This window comes from Achroia grisella, unplaced genomic scaffold, assembly GCF_030625045.1.
Source record: "Achroia grisella isolate CSIRO2021 unplaced genomic scaffold, CSIRO_AGI_Agris_v1 utg1186, whole genome shotgun sequence".
NCBI lineage: Eukaryota > Metazoa > Arthropoda > Insecta > Lepidoptera > Pyralidae > Achroia > Achroia grisella.
Genome location: NW_026712592.1, coordinates 929080 through 940425, shown reverse-complemented (window position 1 = coordinate 940425; position 11346 = coordinate 929080). Strand labels below are relative to the sequence as shown.

At 31.5% G+C, this 11346-nt stretch overlaps 1 protein-coding gene across 1 annotated transcript in view; it reads left to right on the top strand.

Moving 5' to 3' along the window:
- The window catches only part of LOC131853591 (elongation factor-like GTPase 1), a 113481-nt gene that overhangs the window by 100149 nt on the left and 1986 nt on the right, over positions 1–11346 (top strand). The gene's annotated exons all lie outside the window — the stretch shown is intronic.

The window sequence follows — 11346 nt, the reverse complement described above, 5'->3', positions numbered from 1 at the left end:
AATCTCGAGTGCAACTAGTGTCGGAATAGCCACCCCTCTTCCCCATAATAGCTACTCGACGAAACAAAACCAGCTTAACAATTGTTTTAAAACAACGCCATTCAATAGGTATTTCGTAGAACAGGATTTCAATTCAAAGATTCCATTGTCAGTGTACAACAACCTTAACGTTGTCTGTCTCGCTCGCTCCCATTCACGTCCTCGAGCCGGCATGAATGAACCGCTTCTTATGAATGGACAGTCGTACTATACATACTTGCAGGTCGTAGATATAGCTATATGTTGAGTTATATAGTTATCGGTAAATGTAACTATGCGGTATGTAGGTAGATATGTATATATTGGAGGTCGTGGCACGTGTTTGTTCATTTCTTTTTAATTATTGTTGTGACTAAATAAGCATATACTAACTAATACTAGTGTCTACTATAGCAAACAAATAATTATGCATGCATGTATAATAATAAAAAAAAATATATTTTAATTATTAAATTTTAAAAAGAAACGAAACATTATAAATACTATAATAGTAGGTATAATTTTAGATGGTATATGTATATATGTTATAAAATGAAGAAAGATTAATGTTGATATCGGTGTAAAATTATATAACTATTTGCTATTTGCTTAACATACCCAACCTATCTATAAAAAACAGCCAAATGACAATTGTTTCCTTCTTAAAGTGTGTTGAAAAAAGCTTGGTAGAGGTTTCTTTATGTAATACCTCAGAATACGTATTAGATACAAATACTGAGTAGCAATACTTCGGAACGCCAAATATATGACGACGTTGTTACCAATTGTACCGGATTAAAAGTTTTAATTTTTGAGTAGTACAACAGTAGTGTACATACATAATATACACTACTGTTGTCACTAAAGTGAAGTGTAAACCATTTAACAATAGCATTTGCCTACAAATTTTCTCGCATTTACAACTGTCAAAGAACGTTGCAAACTCAGCATACATTAAAATAGATAATAACAGTTTTACCATATCTAACTTTGACTAAGATTTCTAAAGGCTATTCTAATAACTTCAAACCAAACAGCAATGGTTAGGACAAAGGTAATCCACGCAGACTACCTTGTACAAACTCTCTCTGATAAGACCTTCGTAAGTGACCTACGTTTTAGTGATTTCAATACCTGTCACTCGCTACCCGCGCTATGCTATAATGCGCAGTATAATGAATACAAAGGTGTTATTATACTGCCATCAAAATATGACCTACCAAAGTAAATCAATATCCTACTACTTCGTTAGCCTATTTACCAAAAATAACTTCAGATGTAGGCAAGTACTGACGTCAATGAAGGGTGGACATTCATCGCGTGTCATATTCGCTTGTTATAGGATAAATTTGGGTATCATAATGGATTTAGTTCTACTTAAAATGAGGTTCAAGTTAGGCTGATATAAATAATACAACGTATTTATTTTTAATACCAATAGTCCAGTCAAAACAACTTGGTGGTTTTATATCTCATATTTCTTAGCTATAATTTGTATTGTAGTTTCCTACTACACTAGTTTTCTCTTTTAACTATTTCTATACTAATAGCCTTAGCCTTTACAGACATACATGTGCTAGATATGCGATCAACTCCATAGGGCACTCCTAAACCGCGACTTCTGGCAGAAGACCAGGTACCGCCTGACAGATACAATATCAGTCTGCTGACCCCATTATGGGTATGACCTTGAATCCTGTCTTGATTCAGAGGGTTTTCTTAAAGAGGAACAGTATTAAATTGTTTAGTAACTATGACTTCACGTATGTAGAATATCCTTAACAGTTCTAATTAATTTGAGTGAATTATTATTCTTGACTCTGCAACATTACAATTCGAGTCAGCCGTATATTTATAAGCAAGTATTATTACGTTCATTCATTACATCAACATTCAAGAAAATGTCTCCGATTACGACACCATACTATGATTAGGTACAGCTGGGAAATATAATATTTATGATTAATTTAAATTATTGTCTACTACAGCTGCCTATTAAAGGAATGAAAGAGTTAAGCCTCCTAGTGTTGACATTATTATACTGAAAAGAAATCCCCAAGTAGGTATTGGAGGAAATAATTGTGTTACATAATTTTTTTTGCATATTTTTGACGGGACAATTGATTAAAATAAGAACGGGGGTATGTTATAAGTTATAAGTATTCAACCAATCCAATAATAACTGTCATATTACCATAACAACTTATAGTTAGTAGTCATTTTATAACCAATATTATTGGTCACCCACAATACCTCATTTATAAGCCAACTGTGCCTATCTATGCCTATATATTATTATATATAATAGAGGGATACTGAAGCAATATTCATCAACGACGCATTTTTGCACTTCAGCAAAAATACTGATTATAGAATTTAACGATAACTACCTACGCAAGTGTTACACAAACTCCAACGCCAGTCAATTCCACTGAAATGTTTATTTAAAGGGCTCGCAACAGGATGTCGAATATTCATATTCATGTTTTCTATTTATTCCTGTGTCTACATCTTATCGGTAGGCCTATACGATTAGAATTAACGATGTGCGTTTTCTAATTAATAATCAATATACAGTAGACTTACACGAATATGTTGTGACGAGATTCATTTTACACTGGCTGTAGTGTTTCCATAATATGAGCTATATGTGTTATATATAAATTACTGTAATTGTAAGAAATCCCCACCGATTACTAGATGTTTGTTTATTATTGTACGTTTTCTAACTTACTTTGAAGAGAACTAATTTCTTAATTATTTTGATATCCTGCCTTTATGATTAAATGTGTTTATCGAATAGACGATTTATTGTAATTTTGAATTGTTGGTAATCTTTTATAGTTATTATACCTACCACTTATTATTCTAGATAAATCATAATTATTATTCAAGACCGGAGAAGTCGGTAAAGATTATAACACAATTTCCGTGAAGATAAAATATTAAATCACGCAATAACCTGACTTTTGAAGTACTTACACAATGCTATATGAGATAAAGAAAATACAGTACTGCACTCAAACGTAAGTAGTTCATTGTCTGTGACTGGATGAGGCACAAGACAATGCAACTGCTTGAAATTTAGTTTACAAGGGTTGTCAGGTTAAAACAATTATTCTTTATCTTAACATATCTAAATATATCGTATGTTTAATAATAATAGAATATACTAGTTATAATCTTTAGTTAGTTTATTTTATTTTAAATATTTGTTTGTATTATACTACCGCTATTCTATTCTTGACTAAATCACATTCCCAATAAATAAATACATAAATAAATAAAACAATGCACCTATAGTACACTTTTTTGAGCTTTGATTTCAGTACATCGGTAACTACAGCAATTAAAGTTTTCTTTAAGTTGTACCTTAGTAGTGAATATGAAATATAAAGAAAGTATTCCTTTTTGATCTCCTTCGCTGATCAGACTTCTCCGCTGGCCTCATAGGCTCGTAAGTACAAAAAAAAATAACTGCGATATTTAACGGATTACGAAATAGTTCCAGTAAAGAGGTGAAACGACAAGCGTATACCAAAATTGGTTGCAGGATACTATTGTACAGAAACAAAAAGGTGTACAGACAGCCATAAACTGGCAACCCTACTATAAAACACTTGAGTTTTCGAGTGGTCAGCAGTTTTTGCATCTTACAAAAGTGTGAAAAAGACAAAATGATTGGCACGCGCACTCCAGTCCTTTGTAGTTCCTGCAATAAGTCCTTATTGTTCTTTACTGGGAAGTGAGAAATCCGGTTAAGGCTTTAACATATTTTTTGTATTCCTCACCCTTTTTGTTAATGGATGTGGTTTTAGGTGTTTTTATAACTTAAAATATGTTAAAGTATTTTTTTGTACATGAGGTCAATGATTCTATTAGTAGCGTTTTTTATTGATGATTATGACAAATGATATATTCAGACCATATCTTCCTTCATACCAGACAATCTATATCTGTGAAAATAGTGGTTTCATCGATATTCACTTTAGATATCTAATTATTAAGTCTAACTTTGGTTATCCAAATTACATCCCAGAATCGTACCTCATATGTATTTTTTTTAATCTCTGAAAGTAGTAGAGTTTCGGTTTATCATGTCGTTGTAATGGAATCGAACAATTTAGTCGTAGCTGCTTCTAATTACTTACAAAGTCATAACAAACTATATTCGTGTTAACAACGATTAAAACTAGCCTCGAACTGTCATTCCCATCTAGATAAAACTGCTAAACACGTAAATGATCCCCTAAACTACATCCAAGTTGAAGTTTCGTGTGTTTTACAAACATTTTATTGTTTCACTCTCATTGTAGAACTTCCCCAAAAGTTTTAATAGTTGTAAACACGCGATATTTTGCAGTGGATTGTTTTTAGTTTTATTAATATATCACAATATTTTCTTATAGGCTCTATATATAGATCTGTCATAACTCTGGTTATTGCTTTTTTGGTTAAAGATAATTTTACAGCGTCCCTCTATCTAGGAAGATTTATTTACAGCAATGAAGTGTTGATGGGTTGCATAGAAATTAATTATACATTATATTAATTTTGTTTTTATCAAATGTAAATGCTGGCTTTTTAGAGTGTATTTGTATTCACTGCCTACCTACCTTCGCATAGTAGAATTAGAAAAAACTATAGAAACTCGTACAGTCGCTAACATTTAAAATTGAATCAGCATTTTTAAAACTTTGAATCGGTTTATAAACGACATTGATGTCGATGACATTTAATGATACTTAAAATAAGTGTACAGAAATACACTATCGATAATACATTAAATTATGTTTAAAAATGGATTCTACCATGTTCAGAAGTCAATAAGTACAACCATCAGCCTGATTACCAATGCATATATATTATTATTAGACGAATAAATCATAGGTTACTACTAGATTTTAAAGTTTATGCATCTTCAGAAATGGAAACCCACACAAAATATTACTTACGTATTTACACTTAGGTCACATACCTTAACCTTACTGCACTCGTCAAAAAGCAGTTCAAATTGCGCAGTGGTCTTATGCAATACTAACACTACCCACGTCCCCGTCTGCATAGGGTAGCGACTTCAATTCTCGGCCCACTCTCCAAACCCACTGTTTCCTCTGCAGCGTATATGGATGTTTAATTAAACAACATTAGTATTTCTTTATAAAACTTAGCACAAATTATAACCAAACTGCTTATGTGTACAGTCAGATGAATATTATTACAATCTTATACAATACTTGTCACATTTATTTTCTGTACTTTATTTGTATAATGTAATATTAATTATATTATAATAATATTAATTATATTATAATATATATTATAATAAATCGTAAAGATCAGATTACGTTTGAAAGTAGATATGAAAATTTATGGTGAAACGTGAAGTGTGATCACTGAATACAGTTCAAAATGGAAGCTTAAAATATGCTGAGTTGAACCTAAAGAATGTAGAAAAATTCGATGAAAATAATATCCAATTCATTTTTATTGCTTTAGTCATTTTATTAAGTTATCTATATTAGAAGCGTGATAGTGGAATTATTACTAGTGGCCTCATTGCTAGTAATATAACCTATTAGAATAACTTCCATGCGGTCTCCCCCGTTGTGATTAAAACCTCGAGATTTCGCCACTATAGACTAAATGACCTGACTTCATGCTCATCCTATCGTCCTTCGAATAATAGAGCAGGTTCGATGTTAGAAGTAATAGAGCAGGTACCTGCTCTATTACTTATTCCATATTCATCCATTTAAAAAACCCCTTCTTTAAATTGTCGATTTTATAAATATATCATCTGATGACAGATTATTTTTGCCAACTAGCGATAAGTACATAGTTTTGTGTCATTTTTAATTAAATTATTATTTCAGTATTTTTTTTCTTTATCTTTGATTACTTTGTGATGTTTTTTTTTTGCCAAAAATTTGGCAAAAATGATACAGACTGTATTACAACGCTTAAAAACACCTACAAATAACACTGCTCTTGTTACTATTGATAAATATAACAAGGTAGTCGTGATCATAATCTGGTCGTCATTTCATTTAAACATTTAATTAATATGCCACCTTATTAAGAGGAAAACATATTCAAAACATACAACATTACATATTTACTAAGAATCTTTATTAGATTGTAGTACTTATAAGTGATAACATCTACAGATTATGTCTGAAACATAAATAGATAAACACTTAATTAATTCAACATCCCACCTTCATTTATACCTACATGTAGGTGTAAATTTATGTAAATGTTGTTTCTATGAATACATGCCGGTATTTATAGAATTAAATCAATTATCTTAAAAAATATAAAAAAAATTAGATTAAATTATTCATATTATCTTTTAAAAAATAACTAAAAAAAATTGTAAAACTAAGAACTAAAATAAAAAGCTTAAAAAAAAAAAAAATAGAATATGATAACTAAAATACATTATTAAAAGTGGTCCCTTTAGGCCAAGATATTAATAGTTACAACCTGCATGTCGAATAAAATGGAACAAATTCAGTTTTGTTTTGTAATATATCGTAAGAGTATCGACTAGGAAGTTTAAAGCATTATAAGAGATGAAAAATTGAAAACAATATCGTGTATCAGTGCCATTTGGATAGGCTGCTAATAGTAGGCTAATAACCACCTATTATGGAGAGAGACCTGTGCCCTACAGTGAGACGTTAATGCGTGCCAATAAGAATCTTTATAACTTAATAATAGTTTTCTTAGCTCTTATTTGAATTACACAAGCAGCATCTGTGAATTTATTGATTTCTATTAATTTATTCAATTATTATTTACATATACAATGATAAAAAAGACATATTATCGAGACGTTATATCTTTATGTTTAAAAACCGAAAACATGCTTCCCTCGTATCGGAATGAATGAATTTAGGTTTGATCCACACAGAATATGGACGTTTGTAAATCATTAGGTTGTGAATTATTATATCTTTTTTTTACTATTGTGACAAACAAGCATACGGCCCATTTGATGGTAAATCGTTATACGCCTTAAATCGAGATATCACGTGCGCGTTACCGACTCTTAAGAAATATGTATTGATCTGTGTGTATTATATGCAGTTATTTATAAAAAAATTAGTTTATCAGTAGTCGTCTTTGTATAATTACTTACTAATTGAGTACGTATTATATTAATCAATGTGTAATCTGTTTTAAAATAAATATGTTTTCATTAATGTCATATTTCTCCACCGGCTTTAGTAGACCTTGTTTAAAATATTTACTTAATAGGTTATTAGTTCTTTATCCGCGAGTAGATAAAGCCATTACGCTAAACGTTCCATGAGCCAGTCTTCATAGTGGGCTGACAGGTGTTGCGCAGGAAATAACTTCTTAACGGCATGTGGATAGAGTATCAGGCGGATGAGATCAGAACCGCTTCCCGATCGGATATCTTGATACTCATAAATCTTTTAAAAAGCATCGAATTAAAAAAAAACTCATAAAAGATTTTAGCAAATTCCTAAAAGTAAGACTTCAATGGCAAAGGAAGAATAATAATTCATTACTACATTATTTTTGTTTGTTTACAATACACATTGGCTGAAACGTTTTTAACATTTTAATATTCGTGATTATTTTTACAATCAATAGAAATTACTATGTTGTGACTATTGAAGGTAATTTTCCTATAGACAAACTGTGCTTTAATTAAACACTAGTCAGATTATTTGGATCATTTAAAAATGTTGTCCATTTTTCATTGTCGTGTACCGAAATAAAACGAAAACCTTATGACTGTATATTTACAGTCACAAGGTTTTCGTTTTATTTTTGCTTTTTATGCTCTTTTTTAAATTTGTAAATGACTCCGAACCCGACTGTTCGTCATCAAAACATCCTAAGAGAACTCTTACTTTTAAACGGAAAGCTGAGAGATGTTATTAACGTATACCCTCAACATCCGATCGCTTTAATTTCTTGCGTTACTTATCGTGACGGGAAGTCGCCGCTCGCCGCAGGAAGGGAGTAAAAATGTTTTGTCGGCCGCCAGAGCAAAATCTACAGACAAACTCTTTAATATTAATTTTACCGAGGTATACTTTGTACAAGTAGCTTGCCTTATAAGATATCATTCGATTAAAGAGTCAAATATAGCAGCGAAGTTACTGACACTGAGGCATTACTTAGTCCTCTGGAATGGTAACACTAGACGGTTCCATGGACTTCACATATGACATTGCCATTTACGTTATCATGTCAAACTGGAGACTAAGACGATTTCCGTGTAGCACAGCCTTATGGTGTAATTAAAGGGTAGTCTAAAGGAATACATACTCACATTGCTCAATAAACGTCGCGCCATTTCCGTAGCAACCCGCGTTAACTGCCCAACATCCGCCGCCTCTCTGCAGACGTGCCTCGTAGAAAAACCCAATTGGCGACATAAAGCATCACAATCTACTTCTGATGTTTATAACGGAATGTCTCTTCCATTTAGAAGTGAGGCTTCTCTTCACCTATCTAAATAATTTATCTATTTTTTCTTAAGCTATAGCTTAATATTATTAGCCTAATATGTGATATATATTATGTTATACTGGATATGTTCAATAAATAATTATTAAAATAATTCGTAATTCGCTATGATTCCAGCGTTGTGGTATATTCTCCAAACTATACGAATATAAATCTAAATCTCTTGTTGAAATGTCAAGATTCAAGATTCTAGAGGAGTATATCTTACATGAATATCTTACATCTGCAATACATGAGTATATCTTAGTAAAACGCCATGTGTATTATCTAGGCTGTAGACTACGGACATGGTCTACTACTAGTTTCCTAATTTTTTTCCATAATTCCCTTAAATATTTCATTCCCTTTCCCTTTATTTAACTTTACCTCCATTAAACTCTTAGCTACATCACATACACACGAGGCCAATTTTGGTATAATCAGGAAACTAAAATGTGGTTGTGACTAAATAAAACTTTATAGTTAAATATTAAGCACATAATTATTTTAATAATACATCTAATTTATCCATCCAAGACATAGTACATAGTAGACTTATTTTTAAATTGCTTCGTTGGTTTAAATAACATTATATTAAGCTAGAATCTAGTTTCCATGAAATTTTAATCCTGTGCATATGATTTTTAATGGTTAGTATTTCTAATACATACGCTGTTATGAATTACGTCAAACCAATAAGTACCCATACAGCATCTGGAGGATGTCTTCGGAAGCCCAACTCCGTTATAACGGATGTGAATATAGGGCGCAACGGGTTATCACCCGTTATCTGTTAACAAGTGATATACCTATATATCACATATATAAAACATATAGGTGAGACTGGCCTGCTTACTAGGTACTGCGGGATACTCTACAAAAACATAATGGCTAACCTTGGCAACTACTCGTTAATCATCCATTAGCGATTGTAAATTTTACGTAACTTATCTTCACGGCTGTTATCCCAGAAGACGTAGACAGGGTAGTTTCAACTGTCGATGGTGAACGCAATAGTTGACATGGCCATATTTCACCAGGTATATTTAAAGTAGTGGGCGAGCCTACCACCTCGCCTTCTTCATAGAAACTGTGTGATCACATACAAAAATAAATTGTTCGTTTCTATCCCTTAAGAAAGTACGCATCGTAATATAATTTTATTAATATGATAAACACGAAAATTTGTGAGATGGATGGATGTTTGTTAATCTTTTCTCACAAAAACTACTGAACGGATTATAATGAAACTTTACAGCAATATAGCTTATACATTAGAATAACATATAGGCTATAAATTTCACGAGAGTGAAACCGCGGGCATAGCTGGTAAAAAATAAATAAAAAATATACGAACTTATTTCGCTCTTGATTATTTAATACAGCAACAATCAAGCTTGATATACGAAAATTAACATCAATTATTTATTTTTATATTTCACTAAGTGAATTTTAATTGCATTTCTGAATATTCTTGACCTTTACAATTGGACAAGGTCCAAGACAAGTTATGTTGATATAAAAGGTAATATTGAGTCATGTTTAATTAATGCAAAAGTAGTACCTGCGTATGTGAACATTTTGTCCCCAATCATCTCTATACGAAAACAAACTTTCTCAAACTCGTTGCAAGTCAACAGTGACCATTCATAATGCGTAATTATTATTTAGTAAACGAAACCGCAGCAAGTTGCTCCTCCAAAACGCTCAACCGCTGCCGCGTCGAATTGCGCGCAGCCTTCGTTTACATCAATTGTCGTGTGGATATTTAACTAAACTTTTATTGTCGTAATAAACTTGCGAACTAAACAAATATTTCGCAAATACAACACATTGTCTTCTTTTTCTCAGTGTATTAGTATGTATTTACTTTAAAATGTATTAAGTACTTACTACATCTAGTTCTCTACAATTCGACACAGTACAAGCTTTACCTCATATTTTATCATGTGTAATTTGTCAAGATTAATGTATCAAAGTTATTTCGGACTTTTATATGATCATTATAAAATTATGAAATATCAATAAGAAATATGTATATAAATAAAAATGTTAATAAAAGGCAATAGTAGTAAGATTACAAGTGAAAGTCAGAGAATAAAAGAACTGTTTTACTTACTTTTAAATACTTTTTAATTGTTTACCATTTAGATAGATATGTTACATCTATAAGATAGTAGTGGATAAGTAACCTAATGTATGTAGAATTATGTTCACAGTGTTAGTATTTAAAATATATGGAATTGATGATATTACTAATAACATTCCAGAATAACTGAATTAATTAATTAATATATATTAGGTATCTTATTATTAATTAGGTATCTTGAAGAAAAAATAAATATAAAGATATTAAAGTAACATATTTTTACGTTATGTAAATAGACATTAACATAAATAAATATCAGGTCATAAGAACAATAAAATTGCAATGATGTAAACTTGGCCCAATTCACATTTTTGTTGCAACCATACAAGTTCGTTTATTTTTATCTGTTACAAATACTTGTCTAAATTACAAATGACCATCCTGACAATTATAAAAGCGTACAGATCCCGTTATGCGATGATATGTGTTTTTTATCCAACATTCTTAGCGCGTTGAAAGTTCAAATATGTTGTGATGTTACAAAAAGCCTCTTATTTATTGGGCAAATACGAACTAGTTTTTCATCGTGAGCCATCCCGTGGACGTGACCGCATGAACCGGATGCCCGTGACCGGAAGCCCCCCCTTTCATCTCAAAATGGCCGCAACGAATCTGTGAAGAAGCAAGGAATTTTTCTACGCGACTGACCACTGAATATTTGTCAAAATCCCGGTAACATGACATCA